The sequence below is a fragment of the Ranitomeya imitator genome, chromosome 4 (genome assembly GCF_032444005.1).
Source record: "Ranitomeya imitator isolate aRanImi1 chromosome 4, aRanImi1.pri, whole genome shotgun sequence".
Taxonomy (NCBI): domain Eukaryota; kingdom Metazoa; phylum Chordata; class Amphibia; order Anura; family Dendrobatidae; genus Ranitomeya; species Ranitomeya imitator.
The window spans coordinates 660970354-660994091 of record NC_091285.1 but is presented as its reverse complement, the minus strand read 5'-3'; the positions used below and the strand labels follow the sequence as shown (position 1 = coordinate 660994091).

Sequence of the window (23738 nt, the reverse complement as noted above, 5' to 3'; positions counted from 1 at the left end):
AAGATCAAATACTTAATTAAGCCCAAGACATAAGAGGTTGAGAGAAGCGACCCATAACGTGTATTGTTTAACCTTACAAGCTTTCTTAGATTAAAAGACACTAAAGATGGCTGCCATTTCCTGTCTCAGCATACCATGTGGCTGCCTGGCTGGTATCCAAGATGACGCCCACCCTGATGACCTCATGGATCCACCCACAGTGACGCCCACCTTGATGACCTCATGGACCAACCCACCCTGATGACCTCATGGATCGACCCATGGACTTGCTCATTGCCCAACCTACTAACCAATGGAATGCATCGATCACTCCCATTTTAGAGCTAACCGAGCCCCCTTACAGGGGATATGTAACCATGTGTTCTGACTGAAAAAAGTCTCTTTTCCCTTGCAGCTGGGCCATAGATTGATCATGGAGAGTTTACATATGACTGTGTGTTGTTATATGTTTATTTCTTTGGTGCGCACCTGATCAATATCCATTAGGCCAGGAGTAGGCAACTTAAGTGAACATTTTATTAAATTGTTCAACCTAACACACCCACTTTACTCTCGTGATGACCTCACGTGAGTCTGCTTGTGGGATGCCCTCAGCCGTTCAGAATTTTATGAAATTCCCAACTTATGTGATATCTTTACCCCTGAAGATCGCAAAAGGTTCAGATCGCCGCCATATCTTTTATCAGGATTTTACCACTACCCAGAGACCAAACATCACATGGCTGTTGTTAGCGATCTGTCTACTATTGATTTGTGGCTTATAGGCAGGAGTTACAGTTATGAAAATAAGCATCTTCTGAATATCACCATAACAGAACCAAGTAATAGTGCTAAACAGTGACTGAGTACCATCACACCATAGCCATGGTACATAACATTACCAGTGATCACTTGCTGCTGGTGCCAAAAAAGCAACCGAGCAGAACATGGTCACGGCTCTATACTGTCATAAACTAGCTGAAATCAAAGAAACTACGGTAACCAAGATATTTTTCTGAATAGTCACCATCATTTGTTTTTCAGTAGTTTTCTCACATCCTTGAATTATAGCGTTTATTGTTTTCCGCTTTATTAAAAGCATCCGCCCGAACAGGGACTTGAACCCTGGACCCTCAGATTAAAAGTCTGATGCTCTACCGACTGAGCTATCCGGGCTCTGTATTGAGTCGTGACTGAATACCGCCAAACCGTCACCATATACTAACAACAAATGTGATAAAATATCGCCAAACCACCACCACATAATAACACCAAATAGTGACTGAATACCGCCATACAATCACCACATAATAACACTGTAAACTGACTGAATATCGCCATGCAACACAAACATAATAACCTAAAATAGCGACAGAATACTGCCATACCATCACCACATAATAACAGCATATAATGACTGAACACCGCCATACAATTACCACATAAAATCACCAAATAGTGACTGAACACCATCCCAACATAAAAACACCAAATAATGACTGATTACCACAATACCATGACCACATAATAACACAAAATAGTGACTGAATACCGCCATACTAAGTTACACCCACTTTACTCTCGTGATGACCTCACGTGAGTCTGCTTGTGGGATACCCTCAGCCGTTCAGAATTTTATGAAATTCCCAACTTATGTGATATCGTTACCCCTGAAGATCGCAAAAGGTTCAGATCGCCGCCATATCTTTTATCAGGATTTTACCACTACCCAGAGACCAAACATCACATGGCTGTTGTTAGCGATCTGTCTACTATTGATTTGTGGCTTATAGGCAGGAGTTACAGTTATGAAAATAAGCATCTTCTGAATATCACCATAACAGAACCAAGTAATAGTGCTAAACAGTGACTGAGTACCATCATACCATAGCCATGGTACATAACATTACCAGTGATCACTTGCTGCTGGTGCCAAAAAAGCAACCGAGCAGAACATGGTCACGGCTCTATACTGTCATAAACTAGCTGAAATCAAAGAAACTACGGTAACCAAGATATTTTTCTGAATAGTCATTTGTTTTTCAGTAGTTTTCTCACATCCTTAAATTATAGCGTTTATTGTTTTCCGCTTTATTAAAAGCATCCGCCCGAACAGGGACTTGAACCCTGGACCCTCAGATTAAAAGTCTGATGCTCTACCGACTGAGCTATCCGGGCTCTGTATCGAGTCGTGACTGAATACCGCCAAACCATCACTATATACTAACAACAAATGTGATAAAATATCGCCAAACCACCACCACATAATAACACCAAATAGTGACTGAATACCGCCATACAATCACCACATAATAACACTGTAAACTGACTGAATATCGCCATGCAACACAAACATAATAACCTAAAATAGCGACAGAATACTGCCATACCATCACCACATAATAACAGCATATAATGACTGAACACCACCATACAATTACCACATAAAATCATCAAAATAGTGACTGAACACCATCCCAACATAAAAACACCAAATAATGACTGATTACCACAATACCATGACCACATAATAACACAAAATAGTGACTGAATACCGCCATACTAAGTTACACCCACTTTACTCTCGTGATGACCTCACGTGAGTCTGCTTGTGGGATGCCCTCAGCCGTTCAGAATTTTATGAAATTCCCAACTTATGTGATATCTTTACCCCTGAAGATCGCAAAAGGTTCAGATCGCCGCCATATCTTTTATCAGGATTTTACCACTACCCAGAGACCAAACATCACATGGCTGTTGTTAGCGATCTGTCTACTATTGATTTGTGGCTTATAGGCAGGAGTTACAGTTATGAAAATAAGCATCTTCTGAATATCACCATAACAGAACCAAGTAATAGTGCTAAACAGTGACTACCATCATACCATAGCCATGGTACATAACATTACCAGTGATCACTTGCTGCTGGTGACAAAAAAGCAACCGAGCAGAACATGGTCACGGCTCTATACTGTCATAAACTAGCTGAAATCAAAGAAACTACAGTAACCAAGATATTTTTCTGAATAGTCACCATCATTTGTTTTTCAGTAGTTTTCTCACATCCTTAAATTATAGCGTTTATTGTTTTCCGCTTTATTAAAAGCATCCGCCCGAACAGGGACTTGAACCCTGGACCCTCAGATTAAAAGTCTGATGCTCTACCGACTGAGCTATCCGGGCTCTGTTGCGAGTCGTGACTGAATACCGCCAAACCGTCACCATATACTAACAACAAATGTGATAAAATATCGCCAAACCACCACCACATAATAACACCAAATAGTGACTGAATACCGCCATACAATCACCACATAATAACACTGTAAACTGACTGAATATCGCCATGCAACACAAACATAATAACCTAAAATAGCGACAGAATACTGCCATACCATCACCACATAATAACAGCATATAATGACTGAACACCGCCATACAATTACCACATAAAATCACCAAATAGTGACTGATTACCACAATACCATGACCACATAATAACACAAAATAGTGACTGAATACCGCCATACTAAGTTACACCCACTTTACTCTCGTGATGACCTCACGTGAGTCTGCTTGTGGGATGCCCTCAGCCGTTCAGAATTTTATGAAATTCCCAACTTATGTGATATCTTTACCCCTGAAGATCGCAAAAGGTTGAGATCGCTGCCATATCTTTTATCAGGATTTTACCACTACCCAGAGACCAAACATCACATGGCTGTTGTTAGCGATCTGTCTACTATTGATTTGTGGCTTATAGGCAGGAGTTACAGTTATGAAAATAAGCATCTTCTGAATATCACCATAACAGAACCAAGTAATAGTGCTAAACAGTGAGTGAGTACCATCATACCATAGCCATGGTACATAACATTACCAGTGATCACTTGCTGCTGGTGCCAAAAAAGCAACCGAGCAGAACATGGTCACGGCTCTATACTGTCATAAACTAGCTGAAATCAAAGAAACTACGGTAACCAAGATATTTTTCTGAATAGTCATTTGTTTTTCAGTAGTTTTCTCACATCCTTAAATTATAGCGTTTATTGTTTTCCGCTTTATTAAAAGCATCCGCCCGAACAGGGACTTGAACCCTGGACCCTCAGATTAAAAGTCTGATGCTCTACCGACTGAGCTATCCGGGCTCTGTATCGAGTCGTGACTGAATACCGCCAAACCGTCACCATATACTAACAACAAACGTGATAAAATATCGCCAAACCACCACCACATAATAACACCAAATAGTGACTGAATACCGCCATACAATCACCACATAATAACACTGTAAACTGACTGAATATCGCCATGCAACACAAACATAATAACCTAAAATAGCGACAGAATACTGCCATACCATCACCACATAATAACAGCATATAATGACTGAACACCGCCATACAATTACCACATAAAATCACCAAATAGTGACTGAACACCATCCCAACATAAAAACACCAAATAATGACTGATTACCACAATACCATGACCACATAATAACACAAAATAGTGACTGAATACCGCCATACTAAGTTACACCCACTTTACTCTCGTGATGACCTCACGTGAGTCTGCTTGTGGGATGCCCTCAGCCGTTCAGAATTTTATGAAATTCCCAACTTATGTGATATCTTTACCCCTGAAGATCGCAAAAGGTTCAGATCGCCGCCATATCTTTTATCAGGATTTTACCACTACCCAGAGACCAAACATCACATGGCTGTTGTTAGCGATCTGTCTACTATTGATTTGTGGCTTATAGGCAGGAGTTACAGTTATGAAAATAAGCATCTTCTGAATATCACCATAACAGAACCAAGTAATAGTGCTAAACAGTGAGTACCATCATACCATAGCCATGGTACATAACATTACCAGTGATCACTTGCTGCTGGTGCCAAAAAAGCAACCGAGCAGAACATGGTCACGGCTCTATACTGTCATAAACTAGCTGAAATCAAAGAAACTACGGTAACCAAGATACTTTTCTGAATAGTCACCATCATTTGTTTTCAGTAGTTTTCTCACATCCTTAAATTATAGCGTTTATTGTTTTCCGCTTTATTAAAAGCATCCGCCCGAACAGGGACTTGAACCCTGGACCCTCAGATTAAAAGTCTGATGCTCTACCGACTGAGCTATCCGGGCTCTGTATCGAGTCGTGACTGAATACCGCCAAACCATCACCATATACTAACAACAAATGTGATAAAATATCGCCAAACCACCACCACATAATAACACCAAATAGTGACTGAATACCGCCATACAATCACCACATAATAACACTGTAAACTGACTGAATATCGCCATGCAACACAAACATAATAACCTAAAATAGCGACAGAATACTGCCATACCATCACCACATAATAACAGCATATAATGACTGAACACCGCCATACAATTACCACATAAAATCACCAAATAGTGACTGATTACCACAATACCATGACCACATAATAACACAAAATAGTGACTGAATACCGCCATACTAAGTTACACCCACTTTACTCTCGTGATGACCTCACGTGAGTCTGCTTGTGGGATGCCCTCAGCCGTTCAGAATTTTATGAAATTCCCAACTTATGTGATATCTTTACCCCTGAAGATCGCAAAAGGTTGAGATCGCTGCCATATCTTTTATCAGGATTTTACCACTACCCAGAGACCAAACATCACATGGCTGTTGTTAGCGATCTGTCTACTATTGATTTGTGGCTTATAGGCAGGAGTTACAGTTATGAAAATAAGCATCTTCTGAATATCACCATAACAGAACCAAGTAATAGTGCTAAACAGTGACTGAGTACCATCATACCATAGCCATGGTACATAACATTACCAGTGATCACTTGCTGCTGGTGCCAAAAAAGCAACCGAGCAGAACATGGTCACGGCTCTATACTGTCATAAACTAGCTGAAATCAAAGAAACTACGGTAACCAAGATATTTTTCTGAATAGTCACCATCATTTGTTTTTCAGTAGTTTTCTCACATCCTTAAATTATAGCGTTTATTGTTTTCCGATTTATTAAAAGCATCCACCCGAACAGGGACTTGAACCCTGGACCCTCAGATTAAAAGTCTGATGCTCTACCGACTGAGCTATCCGGGCTCTGTAGCGAGTTGTGACTGAATACCGCCAAACCGTCACCATATACTAACAACAAATGTGATAAAATATCGCCAAACCACCACCACATAATAACACCAAATAGTGACTGAATACCGCCATACATTTACCACATAATAACACTGTAAACTGACTGAATATCGCCATGCAACACAAACATAATAACCTAAAATAGCGACAGAATACTGCCATACCATCACCACATAATAACAGCATATAATGACTGAACACCGCCATACAATTACCACATAAAATCACCAAATAGTGACTGAACACCATCCCAACATAAAAACACCAAATAATGACTGATTACCACAATACCATGACCACATAATAACACAAAATAGTGACTGAATACCGCCATACTAAGTTACACCCACTTTACTCTCGTGATGACCTCACGTGAGTCTGCTTGTGGGATGCCCTCAGCCGTTCAGAATTTTATGAAATTCCCAACTTATGTGATATCTTTACCCCTGAAGATCGCAAAAGGTTGAGATCGCTGCCATATCTTTTATCAGGATTTTACCACTACCCAGAGACCAAACATCACATGGCTGTTGTTAGCGATCTGTCTACTATTGATTTGTGGCTTATAGGCAGGAGTTACAGTTATGAAAATAAGCATCTTCTGAATATCACCATAACAGAACCAAGTAATAGTGCTAAACAGTGACTGAGTACCATCATACCATAGCCATGGTACATAACATTACCAGTGATCACTTGCTGCTGGTGCCAAAAAAGCAACCGAGCAGAACATGGTCACGGCTCTATACTGTCATAAACTAGCTGAAATCAAAGAAACTACGGTAACCAAGATATTTTTCTGAATAGTCACCATCATTTGTTTTTCAGTAGTTTTCTCACATCCTTAAATTATAGCGTTTATTGTTTTCCGCTTTATTAAAAGCATCCGCCCGAACAGGGACTTGAACCCTGGACCCTCAGATTAAAAGTCTGATGCTCTACCGACTGAGCTATCCGGGCTCTGCATCGAGTCGTGACTGAATACCGCCAAACCGTCACCATATACTAACAACAAATGTGATAAAATATCGCCAAACCACCACCACATAATAACACCAAATAGTGACTGAATACCGCCATACAATCACCACATAATAACACTGTAAACTGACTGAATATCGCCATGCAACACAAACATAATAACCTAAAATAGCGACAGAATACTGCCATACCATCACCACATAATAACAGCATATAATGACTGAACACCGCCATACAATTACCACATAACATCACCAAATAGTGACTGAACACCATCCCAACATAAAAACACCAAATAATGACTGATTACCACAATACCATGACCACATAATAACACAAAATAGTGACTGAATACCGCCATACTAAGTTACACCCACTTTACTCTCGTGATGACCTCACGTGAGTCTGCTTGTGGGATGCCCTCAGCCGTTCAGAATTTTATGAAATTCCCAACTTATGTGATATCTTTACCCCTGAAGATCGCAAAAGGTTCAGATCGCCGCCATATCTTTTATCAGGATTTTACCACTACCCAGAGACCAAACATCACATGGCTGTTGTTAGCGATCTGTCTACTATTGATTTGTGGCTTATAGGCAGGAGTTACAGTTATGAAAATAAGCATCTTCTGAATATCACCATAACAGAACCAAGTAATAGTGCTAAACAGTGACTGAGTACCATCATACCATAGCCATGGTACATAACATTACCAGTGATCACTTGCTGCTGGTGCCAAAAAAGCAACCGAGCAGAACATGGTCACGGCTCTATACTGTCATAAACTAGCTGAAATCAAAGAAACTACGGTAACCAAGATATTTTTCTGAATAGTCACCATCATTTGTTTTTCAGTAGTTTTCTCACATCCTTGAATTATAGCGTTTATTGTTTTCCGCTTTATTAAAAGCATCCGCCCGAACAGGGACTTGAACCCTGGACCCTCAGATTAAAAGTCTGATGCTCTACCGACTGAGCTATCCGGGCTCTGTATCGAGTCGTGACTGAATACCGCCAAACCGTCACCATATACTAACAACAAATGTGATAAAATATCGCCAAACCACCACCACATAATAACACCAAATAGTGACTGAATACCGCCATACAATCACCACATAATAACACTGTAAACTGACTGAATATCGCCATGCAACACAAACATAATAACCTAAAATAGCGACAGAATACTGCCATACCATCACCACATAATAACAGCATATAATGACTGAACACCGCCATACAATTACCACATAAAATCACCAAATAGTGACTGAACACCATCCCAACATAAAAACACCAAATAATGACTGATTACCACAATACCATGACCACATAATAACACAAAATAGTGACTGAATACCGCCATACTAAGTTACACCCACTTTACTCTCGTGATGACCTCACGTGAGTCTGCTTGGGGGATGCCCTCAGCCGTTCAGAATTTTATGAAATTCCCAACTTATGTGATATCTTTACCCCTGAAGATCGCAAAAGGTCCAGATCGCCGCCATATCTTTTATCAGGATTTTACCACTACCCAGAGACCAAACATCACATGGCTGTTGTTAGCGATCTGTCTACTATTGATTTGTGGCTTATAGGCAGGAGTTACAGTTATGAAAATAAGCATCTTCTGAATATCACCATAACAGAACCAAGTAATAGTGCTACACAGTGACTGAGTACCATCATACCATAGCCATGGTACATAACATTACCAGTGATCACTTGCTGCTGGTGCCAAAAAAGCAACCGAGCAGAACATGGTCACGGCTCTATACTGCCATAAACTAGCTGAAATCAAAGAAACTACGGTAACCAAGATATTTTTCTGAATAGTCACCATCATTTGTTTTTCAGTAGTTTTCTCACATCCTTAAATTATAGCGTTTATTGTTTTCCGCTTTATTAAAAGCATCCGCCCGAACAGGGACTCGAACCCTGGGCCCTCAGATTAAAAGTCTGATGCTCTACCGACTGAGCTATCCGGGCTCTGTATCGAGTCGTGACTGAATACCGCCAAACCGTCACCATATACTAACAACAAATGTGATAAAATATCGCCAAACCACCACCACATAATAACACCAAATAGTGACTGAATACCGCCATACAGTCACCACATAATAACACTGTAAACTGACTGAATATCGCCATGCAACACAAACATAATAACCTAAAATAGCGACAGAATACTGCCATACCATCACCACATAATAACAGCATATAATGACTGAACACCGCCATACAATTACCACATAAAATCACCAAATAGTGACTGAACACCATCCCAACATAAAAACACCAAATAATGACTGATTACCACAATACCATGACCACATAATAACACAAAATAGTGACTGAATACCGCCATACTAAGTTACACCCACTTTACTCTCGTGATGACCTCACGTGAGTCTGCTTGTGGGATGCCCTCAGCCGTTCAGAATTTTATGAAATTCCCAACTTATGTGATATCTTTACCCCTGAAGATCGCAAAAGGTTGAGATCGCTGCCATATCTTTTATCAGGATTTTACCACTACCCAGAGACCAAACATCACATGGCTGTTGTTAGCGATCTGTCTACTATTGATTTGTGGCTTATAGGCAGGAGTTACAGTTATGAAAATAAGCATCTTCTGAATATCACCATAACAGAACCAAGTAATAGTGCTAAACAGTGACTGAGTACCATCATACCATAGCCATGGTACATAACATTACCAGTGATCACTTGCTGCTGGTGCCAAAAAAGCAACCGAGCAGAACATGATCACGGCTCTATACTGCCATAAACTAGCTGAAATCAAAGAAACTACGGTAACCAAGATATTTTTCTGAATAGTCACCATCATTTGTTTTTCAGTAGTTTTCTCACATCCTTAAATTATAGCGTTTATTGTTTTCCGCTTTATTAAAAGCATCCGACCGAACAGGGACTTGAACCCTGGACCCTCAGATTAAAAGTCTGATGCTCTACCGACTGAGCTATCCGGGCTCTACCGACTGAGCTATCCGGGCTCTGTATCGAGTCATGACTGAATACCGCCAAACCGTCACCATATACTAACAACAAATGTGATAAAATATCGCCAAACCACCACCACATAATAACACCAAATAGTGACTGAATACCGCCATACAATCACCACATAATAACACTGTAAACTGACTGAATATCGCCATGCAACACAAACATAATAACCTAAAATAGCGACAGAATACTGCCATACCATCACCACATAATAACAGCATATAATGACTGAACACCGCCATACAATTACCACATAAAATCACCAAATAGTGACTGAACACCATCCCAACATAAAAACACCAAATAATGACTGATTACCACAATACCATGACCACATAATAACACAAAATAGTGACTGAATACCGCCATACTAAGTTACACCCACTTTACTCTCGTGATGACCTCACGTGAGTCTGCTTGTGGGATGCCCTCAGCCGTTCAGAATTTTATGAAATTCCCAACTTATGTGATATCTTTACCCCTGAAGATCGCAAAAGGTTCAGATCGCCGCCATATCTTTTATCAGGATTTTACCACTACCCAGAGACCAAACATCACATGGCTGTTGTTAGCGATCTGTCTACTATTGATTTGTGGCTTATAGGCAGGAGTTACAGTTATGAAAATAAGCATCTTCTGAATATCACCATAACAGAACCAAGTAATAGTGCTAAACAGTGACTGAGTACCATCATACCATAGCCATGGTACATAACATTACCAGTGATCACTTGCTGCTGGTGCCAAAAAAGCAACCGAGCAGAACATGGTCACGGCTCTATACTGTCATAAACTAGCTGAAATCAAAGAAACTACGGTAACCAAGATATTTTTCTGAATAGTCACCATCATTTGTTTTTCAGTAGTTTTCTCACATCCTTAAATTATAGCGTTTATTGTTTTCCGCTTTATTAAAAGCATCCGCCCGAACAGGGACTTGAACCCTGGACCCTCAGATTAAAAGTCTGATGCTCTACCGACTGAGCTATCCGGGCTCTGTATCGAGTCGTGACTGAATACCGCCAAACCGTCACCATATACTAACAACAAATGTGATAAAATATCGCCAAACCACCACCACATAATAACACCAAATAGTGACTGAATACCGCCATACAATCACCACATAATAACACTGTAAACTGACTGAATATCGCCATGCAACACAAACATAATAACCTAAAATAGCGACAGAATACTGCCATACCATCACCACATAATAACAGCATATAATGACTGAACACCGCCATACAATTACCACATAAAATCACCAAATAGTGACTGAACACCATCCCAACATAAAAACACCAAATAATGACTGATTACCACAATACCATGACCACATAATAACACAAAATAGTGACTGAATACCGCCATACTAAGTTACACCCACTTTACTCTCGTGATGACCTCACGTGAGTCTGCTTGGGGGATGCCCTCAGCCGTTCAGAATTTTATGAAATTCCCAACTTATGTGATATCTTTACCCCTGAAGATCGCAAAAGGTCCAGATCGCCGCCATATCTTTTATCAGGATTTTACCACTACCCAGAGACCAAACATCACATGGCTGTTGTTAGCGATCTGTCTACTATTGATTTGTGGCTTATAGGCAGGAGTTACAGTTATGAAAATAAGCATCTTCTGAATATCACCATAACAGAACCAAGTAATAGTGCTAAACAGTGACTGAGTACCATCATACCATAGCCATGGTACATAACATTACCAGTGATCACTTGCTGCTGGTGCCAAAAAAGCAACCGAGCAGAACATGGTCACGGCTCTATACTGTCATAAACTAGATGAAATCAAAGAAACTACGGTAACCAAGATATTTTTCTGAATAGTCACCATCATTTGTTTTTCAGTAGTTTTCTCACATCCTTAAATTATAGCGTTAGACGCGTGGAGAACAACACATCCTATGGATCGGGAGTACACACATTACTCTCACGCACACAAGACATGGTCAAGATTAGACATGTTCTTTATTTCAGACAAGGTATTACATAAAATGCTAGATACTAATATTGAGGACATGGTGATCTCGGATCATAGCCCTGTTACTCTAGATTTGGCTGACACACATCGGAAAGGGACAGACTATTTATGGCGTTTCCCAGAGACCATGACAAAAGATCATGATTTTGTGAAACTGATGACGGAATGGTGGACGGAATTTGCATCTCATAACGGAGAACATAAATCAAATTCTAGATTATATTGGGAAACTGCAAAGGCGGTACTAAGGGGAAACATTATAGCTCACACACAGAGATTAAAGAAGCGCATAAAAGACCAGTTCTTAATGGCAAGCAGTGAAGTTAGGACCACGTATATAACGTATAAAAACTCACTGTTAGATGAGGATAAAAATAATTGGATACGAGCCAAAAAAAAATTTTGAAGAGTGGGCGGAAAAAAGGGAACAATTATATAAAAGTAACTTGGAAATAGAGTTGAATAGATATGGGGATAAAGCAGGGAAAATATTGGCTAATCTAGCTAGGGGAAGATATGCTTATGCATCTATAATGGCAATTAGAGACTCAAGAGGGCAACGCCTGATGGACCCCAAAGATATAAATAAGGAATTGGGCAAATTTTACACTAAGTTGTACAAAGAGGAGGGACGACAGGACGTAGCAGGGGATGTATGGCTTGACAAAATTAAAATTCCCGGATTGACAGATGAGGAACTACAAGAATTGAATGGATGCATTACGGAAGAAGAAATTAGTATGGCAATAAAGGGGATGGGAGCCAATAAGGCACCTGGACCCGATGGATTTAATGGTTCTTTCTATAAAGCAATGAGTGAGCAAATAATTCCCACACTTAAAGATTTATATAATCGTATTTTACAAGGAGAAACTATGTCAGAAGTCATGAATACGGCTTACATAAAACTTCTCCCAAAGGGAGGGAAAGACTTAGAGGACCCCTCGGTTTATAGACCGATATCACTGATAAATCAAGATGTCAAACTCCTCTCAAAAATTATGGCAGATAGGTTGGCTAAAATACTGCCAAGATTAATATCGAAACATCAAACAGGCTTTGTAAAGGGAAGGTCAGCCGTTGCTAATATAAGAAAAGCCATGTTGTTGTTAGACATGGTTAGGAACAAACAATTGGAAAAGGGGGAGGATCCAGCAATGGTCACATTAGATGCAGAAAAAGCATTCGATAATGTGAGGTGGCCATGGCTGGGTCAAGTACTAGACAAAATAAACCTAGTAGGCCCATTTAGGCAATTTCTGGAGGTATTGTACCATAACCCCAAGGCAAAGGTATATACAACGGGGTTTCTTTCCGATGCCTTTGAGCTGAAGAAGGGAACAAGGCAGGGATGCCCTTTATCCCCTTTGTTGTTTAATCTAGCAATCGAACCCTTGTCAAGGTACCTAACTGATCATAGCTCTTACAAGGGGATAACGGTGGGAAAGGAGGTGGTCAAAACTGCTTTGTTTGCAGATGACATAATTTTGTTCATGAGAAATCCAGAAGAAGATCTTCCTAGGTTACTATTAGAGATTGAAAAATTTGGGGAATTCTCGGGCTTTCGATTAAACAAGACTAAATGTGAAATTCTGTTCATGAGAAATAATGTGAAACGTGGTCAGGGAAATAATATAATGGGCATCCCAAAAGCGACAGCATCTGTAAAATATTTGGGAATACATTTGGGAAGTTCGCCGAAACAAATATATGACCTAAATTATAAGCCTATTATTGACAAAATAGAGAAAGAATTGGAAAGATGGGGAAATCTACCCCTCTCACTACTAGGCCGCTGTCATCTAATTAAGATGACAAGCTTTGCGAGATTATTATATCCAATGCAGACTATTCCAATGCTAATCCGACACGTCGATGTTCTCAAATTGAATAGGGCTTTCTCTAAATTTATTTGGAGGGGGAGAAAAGCGAGACTTGTTATGAGAACACTAATGCGTCCAAAAGAGGGAGGAGGAGTAGGGTTGCCGAATATTAGAGGGTATAATCTCTCGTGCTTAATGAGGAATGTAGTTGATTGGATTAAAAAGACAGGACGCTATACAGATTATACACTAGAAACGGAATTTTGTGGCTCATGGGATTTGACAGCATTGCTTCACACGCCACTGTCATACTTACCACCAAATATTAAACACTCGGTTATTTGTAAAGACACTATTGCTACATGGAAAGCAGTAAGGAAAAAACTGAAAATGTCATGGAGAGTGTCAAAGCACCTGAATCCTTGGTCATTTCCAGCCTTTAAATTGGGAAGGGAAAATAAATTATTCATAGAATGGTCTAGAAAAGGAGTACAGACACTAGAAGATTTACTACATTTACAGGAAGGTCGGTGGCTGACGGGATCTGAGGTATTAGACAAATATGAGCTACCGGGATTCCATTTGATGCTATATAGTCAACTGAAGCATTATGTACTAGATCTCTTACAAGATGTAAGGAAGGAGGTTGACTCAGATGTGTGGGGAGACTTAGTCACTAAAGACATTAAGGAAATATCGATCTCCTCGATATATGGGTCGTTGAGAGATGTATTACGACCATCAGGGTCAGACAAAGTGTTTTGCAAATGGGAAAAATTCATGCAAGATGAAGAACTTGAGCATAAAATACTACATGGATGGAAATTGGTAAGGGAACATATCATAAATGAGCAATGGAGGGATAGCCAATTTAGAATAATGCATAAAATAATATGTGGCTTTAATATACCGCCAACTCCACAGAACCCTGATAGGCAGATGAGTTGCCCCAAATGTAGCGCATCAAGAACAGATATGGAGCATGGCATGTGGTCGTGTCCCAAGACACAAGAGCTTTGGACCATGGTTCAGGATATGTATCTACAGATGTGTGGGATTTGGGTAGACTCTAGCCCGATGTGCTGGTTGTTTCATTATACGACAGGCAAAACAAGAGGGGGACAGTTACATGATCTGTTCCATACTATTGCTTTGGTGACAAAACGTTTAATTTTGCAATATTGGTTGGCTAGTTTACTCCCAGGGATAAAAGAGATTAAAGCAGGACTAATGGCTGTCCTATATTTAGAAAAAAGAGAAGCAGAAAGGGATAAAGATAAGATGACGAAAAGATTTTTCAAAAAATGGAGAGTGTTCATAGAATCCCTATTGTCGACAGGGGAAATTCAAGAGATAATGAGGCCCTTTGTTAATTCAGATTGGTATTTGTTAGAAGATTTAAGTGGTAGTTTGGATAAATTAAAATTTGTCACATGATAAAGGCATCAGTTGGTGTATGTTCTAGATTTGATTGTCGGACTCCAATCATTGAAGTGGGTTAGATGTGGACATTAGGAGACATGTTAATATTATTTGTGTTATAAAGATTAACGAGTGTTTTATTTCTGCGTAATAATTTAAAGTAACACTTGCAATATGTATTGTACTTATTTGTTTAAAAAAAAAAAAAAACAACCAATAAAAATGATGTTTAAAAAAAAAAAAAAATTATAGCGTTTATTGTTTTCCGCTTTATTAAAAGCATCCGCCCGAACAGGGACTTGAACCCTGGACCCTCAGATTAAAAGTCTGATGCTCTACCGACTGAGCTATCCGGGCTCTGTATCGAGTCGTGACTGAATACCGCCAAACCGTCACCATATACTAACAACAAATGTGATAAAATATCGCCAAACCACCACCACATAATAACACCAAATAGTGACTGAATACCGCCATACAATCACCACATAATAACACTGTAAACTGACTGAATATCGCCATGCAACACAAACATAATAACCTAAAATAGCGACAGAATACTGCCATACCATCACCACATAATAACAGCATATAATGACTGAACACCGCCATACAATTACCACATAAAATCACCAAATAGTGACTGAACACCATCCCAACATAAAAACACCAAATAATGACTGATTACCACAATACCATGACCACATAATAACACAAAATAGTGACTGAATACCGCCATACTAAGTTACACCCACTTTACTCTCGTGATGACCTCACGTGAGTCTGCTTGTGGGATGCCCTCAGCCGTTCAGAATTTTATGAAATTCCCAACTTATGTGATATCTTTACCCCTGAAGATCGCAAAAGGTTGAGATCGCCGCCATATCTTTTATCAGGATTTTACCACTACCCAGAGACCAAACATCACATGGCTGTTGTTAGCGATCTGTCTACTATTGATTTGTGGCTTATAGGCAGGAGTTACAGTTATGAAAATAAGCATCTTCTGAATATCACCATAACAGAACCAAGTAATAGTGCTAAACAGTGACTGAGTACCATCATACCATAGCCATGGTACATAACATTACCAGTGATCACTTGCTGCTGGTGCCAAAAAAGCAACCGAGCAGAACATGGTCACGGCTCTATACTGTCATAAACTAGCTGAAATCAAAGAAACTACGGTAACCAAGATATTTTTCTGAATAGTCACCATCATTTGTTTTTCAGTAGTTTTCTCACATCCTTAAATTATAGCGTTCATTGTTTTCCGCTTTATTAAAAGCATCCGCCCGAACAGGGACTTGAACCCTGGACCCTCAGATTAAAAGTCTGATGCTCTACCGACTGAGCTATCCGGGCTCTGTATCGAGTCGTGACTGAATACCGCCAAACCGTCACCATATACTAACAACAAATGTGATAAAATATCGCCAAACCACCACCACATAATAACACCAAATAGTGACTGAATACCGCCATACAATCACCACATAATAACACTGTAAACTGACTGAATATCGCCATGCAACACAAACATAATAACCTAAAATAGCGACAGAATACTGCCATACCATCACCACATAATAACAGCATATAATGACTGAACACCGCCATACAATTACCACATAAAATCACCAAATAGTGACTGAACACCATCCCAACATAAAAACACCAAATAATGACTGATTACCACAATACCATGACCACATAATAACACAAAATAGTGACTGAATACCGCCATACTAAGTTACACCCACTTTACTCTCGTGATGACCTCACGTGAGTCTGCTTGTGGGATGCCCTCAGCCGTTCAGAATTTTATGAAATTCCCAACTTATGTGATATCTTTACCCCTGAAGATCGCAAAAGGTTCAGATCGCCGCCATATCTTTTATCAGGATTTTACCACTACCCAGAGACCAAACATCACATGGCTGTTGTTAGCGATCTGTCTACTATTGATTTGTGGCTTATAGGCAGGAGTTACAGTTATGAAAATAAGCATCTTCTGAATATCACCATAACAGAACCAAGTAATAGTGCTAAACAGTGACTGAGTACCATCATACCATAGCCATGGTACATAACATTACCAGTGATCACTTGCTGCTGGTGCCAAAAAAGCAACCGAGCAGAACATGGTCACGGCTCTATACTGTCATAAACTAGCTGAAATCAAAGAAACTACGGTAACCAAGATATTTTTCTGAATAGTCACCATCATTTGTTTTTCAGTAGTTTTCTCACATCCTTAAATTATAGCGTTTATTGTTTTCCGCTTTATTAAAAGCATCCGCCCGAACAGGGACTTGAACCCTGGACCCTCAGATTAAAAGTCTGATGCTCTACCGACTGAGCTATCCGGGCTCTGTATCGAGTCGTGACTGAATACCGCCAAACCGTCACCATATACTAACAACAAATGTGATAAAATATCGCCAAACCACCACCACATAATAACACCAAATAGTGACTGAATACCGCCATACAATCACCACATAATAACACTGTAAACTGACTGAATATCGCCATGCAACACAAACATAATAACCTAAAATAGCGACAGAATACTGCCATACCATCACCACATAATAACAGCATATAATGACTGAACACCGCCATACAATTACCACATAAAATCACCAAATAGTGACTGAACACCATCCCAACATAAAAACACCAGATAATGACTGATTACCACAATACCATGACCACATAATAACACAAAATAGTGACTGAATACCGCCATACTAAGTTACACCCACTTTACTCTCGTGATGACCTCACGTGAGTCTGCTTGTGGGATGCCCTCAGCCGTTCAGAATTTTATGAAATTCCCAACTTATGTGATATCTTTACCCCTGAAGATCGCAAAAGGTTGAGATCGCCGCCATATCTTTTATCAGGATTTTACCACTACCCAGAGACCAAACATCACATGGCTGTTGTTAGCGATCTGTCTACTATTGATTTGTGGCTTATAGGCAGGAGTTACAGTTATGAAAATAGCATCTTCTGAATATCACCATAACAGAACCAAGTAATAGTGCTAAACAGTGACTGAGTACCATCATACCATAGCCATGGTACATAACATTACCAGTGATCACTTGCTGCTGGTGCCAAAAAAGCAACCGAGCAGAACATGGTCACGGCTCTATACTGTCATAAACTAGCTGAAATCAAAGAAACTACGGTAACCAAGATATTTTTCTGAATAGTCACCATCATTTGTTTTTCAGTAGTTTTCTCACATCCTTAAATTATAGCGTTTATTGTTTTCCGCTTTATTAAAAGCATCCGCCCGAACAGGGACTTGAACCCTGGACCCTCAGATTAAAAGTCTGATGCTCTACCGACTGAGCTATCCGGGCTCTGTATTGAGTCGTGACTGAATACCGCCAAACCGTCACCATATACTAACAACAAATGTGATAAAATATCGCCAAACCACCACCACATAATAACACCAAATAGTGACTGAATACCGCCATACAATCACCACATAATAACACTGTAAACTGACTGAATATCGCCATGCAACACAAACATAATAACCTAAAATAGCGACAGAATACTGCCATACCATCACCACATAATAACAGCATATAATGACTGAACACCGCCATACAATTACCACATAAAATCACCAAATAGTGACTGAACACCATCCCAACATAAAAACACCAAATAATGACTGATTACCACAATACCATGACCACATAATAACACAAAATAGTGACTGAATACCGCCATACTAAGTTACACCCACTTTACTCTCGTGATGACCTCACGTGAGTCTGCTTGTGGGATGCCCTCAGCCGTTCAGAATTTTATGAAATTCCCAACTTATGTGATATCTTTACCCCTGAAGATCGCAAAAGGTTGAGATCGCTGCCATATCTTTTATCAGGATTTTACCACTACCCAGAGACCAAACATCACATGGCTGTTGTTAGCGATCTGTCTACTATTGATTTGTGGCTTATAGGCAGGAATTACAGTTATGAAAATAAGCATCTTCTGAATATCACCATAACAGAACCAAGTAATAGTGCTAAACAGTGACTGAGTACCATCATACCATAGCCATGGTACATAACATTACCAGTGATCACTTGCTGCTGGTGCCAAAAAAGCAACCGAGCAGAACATAGTCACGGCTCTATACTGTCATAAACTAGCTGAAATCAAAGAAACTACGGTAACCAAGATATTTTTCTGAATAGTCACCATCATTTGTTTTTCAGTAGTTTTCTCACATCCTTAAATTATAGCGTTTATTGTTTTCCGCTTTATTAAAAGCATCCGCCCGAACAGGGACTTGAACCCTGGACCCTCAGATTAAAAGTCTGATGCTCTACCGACTGAGCTATCCGGACTCTGTATCGAGTCGTGACTGAATACCGCCAAACCGTCACCATATACTAACAACAAATGTGATAAAATATCGCCAAACCACCACCACATAATAACACCAAATAGTGACTGAATATCGCCATACAATCACCACATAATAACACTGTAAACTGACTGAATATCGCCATGCAACACAAACATAATAACCTAAAATAGCGACAGAATACTGCCATACCATCACCACATAATAACAGCATATAATGACTGAACACCGCCATACAATTACCACATAAAATCACCAAATAGTGACTGAACACCATCCCAACATAAAAACACCAAATAATGACTGATTACCACAATACCATGACCACATAATAACACAAAATAGTGACTGAATACCGCCATACTAAGTTACACCCACTTTACTCTCGTGATGACCTCACGTGAGTCTGCTTGTGGGATGCCCTCAGCCGTTCAGAATTTTATGAAATTCCCAACTTATGTGATATCTTTACCCCTGAAGATCGCAAAAGGTTGAGATCGCCGCCATATCTTTTATCAGGATTTTACCACTACCCAGAGACCAAACATCACATGGCTGTTGTTAGCGATCTGTCTACTATTGATTTGTGGCTTATAGGCAGGAGTTACAGTTATGAAAATAAGCATCTTCTGAATATCACCATAACAGAACCAAGTAATAGTGCTAAACAGTGACTGAGTACCATCATACCATAGCCATGGTACATAACATTACCAGTGATCACTTGCTGCTGGTGCCAAAAAAGCAACCGAGCAGAACATGGTCACGGCTCTATACTGTCATAAACTAGCTGAAATCAAAGAAACTACGGTAACCAAGATATTTTTCTGAATAGTCACCATCATTTGTTTTTCAGTAGTTTTTTCACATCCTTAAATTATAGCGTTTATTGTTTTCTGCTTTATTAAAAGCATCCGCCCGAACAGGGACTTGAACCCTGGACCCTCAGATTAAAAGTCTGATGCTCTACCGACTGAGCTATCCGGGCTCTGTATCGAGTCGTGACTGAATACCGCCAAACCGTCACCATATACTAACAACAAATGTGATAAAATATCGCCAAACCACCACCACATAATGACACCAAATAGTGACTGAATACCGCCATACAATCACCACATAATAACACTGTAAACTGACTGAATATCGCCATGCAACACAAACATAATAACCTAAAATAGCGACAGAATACTGCCATACCATCACCACATAATAACAGCATATAATGACTGAACACCGCCATACAATTACCACATAAAATCACCAAATAGTGACTGAACACCATCCCAACATAAAAACACCAAATAATGACTGATTACCACAATACCATGACCACATAATAACACAAAATAGTGACTGAATACCGCCATACTAAGTTACACCCACTTTACTCTCGTGATGACCTCACGTGAGTCTGCTTGTGGGATGCCCTCAGCCGTTCAGAATTTTATGAAATTCCCAACTTATGTGATATCTTTACCCCTGAAGATCGCAAAAGGTTGAGATCGCTGCCATATCTTTTATCAGGATTTTACCACTACCCAGAGACCAAACATCACATGGCTGTTGTTAGCGATCTGTCTACTATTGATTTGTGGCTTATAGGCAGGAATTACAGTTATGAAAATAAGCATCTTCTGAATATCACCATAACAGAACCAAGTAATAGTGCTAAACAGTGACTGAGTACCATCATACCATAGCCATGGTACATAACATTACCAGTGATCACTTGCTGCTGGTGCCAAAAAAGCAACCGAGCAGAACATGGTCACGGCTCTATACTGTCATAAACTAGCTGAAATCAAAGAAACTACGGTAACCAAGATATTTTTCTGAATAGTCACCATCATTTGTTTTTCAGTAGTTTTCTCACATCCTTAAATTATAGCGTTTATTGTTTTCCGCTTTATTAAAAGCATCCGCCCGAACAGGGACTTGAACCCTGGACCCTCAGATTAAAAGTCTGATGCTCTACCGACTGAGCTATCCGGGCTCTGTATCGAGGCGTGACTGAATACCGCCAAACCGTCACCATATACTAACAACAAATGTGATAAAATATCGCCAAACCACCACCACATAATGACACCAAATAGTGACTGAATACCGCCATACAATCACCACATAATAACACTGTAAACTGACTGAATATCGCCATGCAACACAAACATAATAACCTAAAATAGCGACAGAATACTGCCATACCATCACCACATAATAACAGCATATAATGACTGAACACCGCCATACAATTACCACATAAAATCACCAAATAGTGACTGAACACCATCCCAACATAAAAACACCAAATAATGACTGATTACCACAATACCATGACCACATAATAACACAAAATAGTGACTGAATACCGCCATACTAAGTTACACCCACTTTACTCTCGTGATGACCTCACGTGAGTCTGCTTGTGGGATGCCCTCAGCCGTTCAGAATTTTATGAAATTCCCAACTTATGTGATATCTTTACCCCTGAAGATCGCAAAAGGTTGAGATCGCTGCCATATCTTTTATCAGGATTTTACCACTACCCAGAGACCAAACATCACATGGCTGTTGTTAGCGATCTGTCTACTATTGATTTGTGGCTTATAGGCAGGAATTACAGTTATGAAAATAAGCATCTTCTGAATATCACCATAACAGAACCAAGTAATAGTGCTAAACAGTGACTGAGTACCATCATACCATAGCCATGGTACATAACATTACCAGTGATCACTTGCTGCTGGTGCCAAAAAAGCAACCGAGCAGAACATGGTCACGGCTCTATACTGTCATAAACTAGCTGAAATCAAAGAAACTACGGTAACCAAGATATTTTTCTGAATAGTCACCATCATTTGTTTTTCAGTAGTTTTCTCACATCCTTAAATTATAGCGTTTATTGTTTTCCGCTTTATTAAAAGCATCCGCCCGAACAGGGACTTGAACCCTGGACCCTCAGATTAAAAGTCTGATGCTCTACCGACTGAGCTATCCAGGCTCTGTATTGAGTCGTGACTGAATACCGCCAAACCGTCACCATATACTAACAACAAATGTGATAAAATATCGCCAAACCACCACCACATAATAACACCAAATAGTGACTGAATACCGCCATACAATCACCACATAATAACACTGTAAACTGACTGAATATCGCCATGCAACACAAACATAATAACCTAAAATAGCGACAGAATACTGCCATACCATCACCACATAATAACAGCATATAATGACTGAACACCGCCATACAATTACCACATAAAATCACCAAATAGTGACTGAACACCATCCCAACATAAAAACACCAAATAATGACTGATTACCACAATACCATGACCACGTAATAACACAAAATAGTGACTGAATACCGCCATACTAAGTTACACCCACTTTACTCTCGTGATGACCTCACGTGAGTCTGCTTGTGGGATGCCCTCAGCCGTTCAGAATTTTATGAAATTCCCAACTTATGTGATATCTTTACCCCTGAAGATCGCAAAAGGTTCAGATCGCCGCCATATCTTTTATCAGGATTTTACCACTACCCAGAGACCAAACATCACATGGCTGTTGTTAGCGATCTGTCTACTATTGATTTGTGGCTTATAGGCAGGAGTTACAGTTATGAAAATAAGCATCTTCTGAATATCACCATAACAGAACCAAGTAATAGTGCTAAACAGTGACTGAGTACCATCATACCATAGCCATGGTACATAACATTACCAGTGATCACTTGCTGCTGGTGCCAAAAAAGCAACCGAGCAGAACATGGTCACGGCTCTATACTGTCATAAACTAGCTGAAATCAAAGAAACTACGGTAACCAAGATATTTTTCTGAATAGTCACCATCATTTGTTTTTCAGTAGTTTTCTCACATCCTTAAATTATAGCGTTT

The 23738-nt window shown here is 39.7% G+C and overlaps 15 non-coding genes across 15 annotated transcripts; all 15 read right to left on the bottom strand.

The window, feature by feature from the left end:
• Positions 1–1082: 1082 nt before the first annotated feature.
• TRNAK-UUU (transfer RNA lysine (anticodon UUU)) lies at positions 1083–1155 on the bottom strand. The gene has a single exon. It is a non-coding gene; the product is annotated as a tRNA-Lys (tRNA).
• A 929-nt stretch (positions 1156–2084) lies between these two features.
• TRNAK-UUU (transfer RNA lysine (anticodon UUU)) lies at positions 2085–2157 on the bottom strand. The gene has a single exon. It is a non-coding gene; the product is annotated as a tRNA-Lys (tRNA).
• A 932-nt stretch (positions 2158–3089) lies between these two features.
• On the bottom strand, positions 3090–3162 carry TRNAK-UUU (transfer RNA lysine (anticodon UUU)). Its single transcript has one exon. It is a non-coding gene; the product is annotated as a tRNA-Lys (tRNA).
• Positions 3163–4054: 892 nt separating this feature from the next.
• On the bottom strand, positions 4055–4127 carry TRNAK-UUU (transfer RNA lysine (anticodon UUU)). The gene has a single exon. It is a non-coding gene; the product is annotated as a tRNA-Lys (tRNA).
• Positions 4128–5057: 930 nt separating this feature from the next.
• TRNAK-UUU (transfer RNA lysine (anticodon UUU)) lies at positions 5058–5130 on the bottom strand. The gene has a single exon. It is a non-coding gene; the product is annotated as a tRNA-Lys (tRNA).
• A 1906-nt stretch (positions 5131–7036) lies between these two features.
• Positions 7037–7109, bottom strand: TRNAK-UUU (transfer RNA lysine (anticodon UUU)). Its single transcript has one exon. It is a non-coding gene; the product is annotated as a tRNA-Lys (tRNA).
• A 935-nt stretch (positions 7110–8044) lies between these two features.
• Positions 8045–8117, bottom strand: TRNAK-UUU (transfer RNA lysine (anticodon UUU)). Its single transcript has one exon. It is a non-coding gene; the product is annotated as a tRNA-Lys (tRNA).
• Positions 8118–9052: 935 nt separating this feature from the next.
• TRNAK-UUU (transfer RNA lysine (anticodon UUU)) lies at positions 9053–9125 on the bottom strand. The gene has a single exon. It is a non-coding gene; the product is annotated as a tRNA-Lys (tRNA).
• A 1966-nt stretch (positions 9126–11091) lies between these two features.
• TRNAK-UUU (transfer RNA lysine (anticodon UUU)) lies at positions 11092–11164 on the bottom strand. Its single transcript has one exon. It is a non-coding gene; the product is annotated as a tRNA-Lys (tRNA).
• Positions 11165–15702: 4538 nt separating this feature from the next.
• On the bottom strand, positions 15703–15775 carry TRNAK-UUU (transfer RNA lysine (anticodon UUU)). Its single transcript has one exon. It is a non-coding gene; the product is annotated as a tRNA-Lys (tRNA).
• Positions 15776–16710: 935 nt separating this feature from the next.
• TRNAK-UUU (transfer RNA lysine (anticodon UUU)) lies at positions 16711–16783 on the bottom strand. Its single transcript has one exon. It is a non-coding gene; the product is annotated as a tRNA-Lys (tRNA).
• A 935-nt stretch (positions 16784–17718) lies between these two features.
• Positions 17719–17791, bottom strand: TRNAK-UUU (transfer RNA lysine (anticodon UUU)). The gene has a single exon. It is a non-coding gene; the product is annotated as a tRNA-Lys (tRNA).
• Positions 17792–18725: 934 nt separating this feature from the next.
• Positions 18726–18798, bottom strand: TRNAK-UUU (transfer RNA lysine (anticodon UUU)). Its single transcript has one exon. It is a non-coding gene; the product is annotated as a tRNA-Lys (tRNA).
• A 1943-nt stretch (positions 18799–20741) lies between these two features.
• TRNAK-UUU (transfer RNA lysine (anticodon UUU)) lies at positions 20742–20814 on the bottom strand. Its single transcript has one exon. It is a non-coding gene; the product is annotated as a tRNA-Lys (tRNA).
• Positions 20815–21749: 935 nt separating this feature from the next.
• Positions 21750–21822, bottom strand: TRNAK-UUU (transfer RNA lysine (anticodon UUU)). Its single transcript has one exon. It is a non-coding gene; the product is annotated as a tRNA-Lys (tRNA).
• Positions 21823–23738: the final 1916 nt, after the last annotated feature.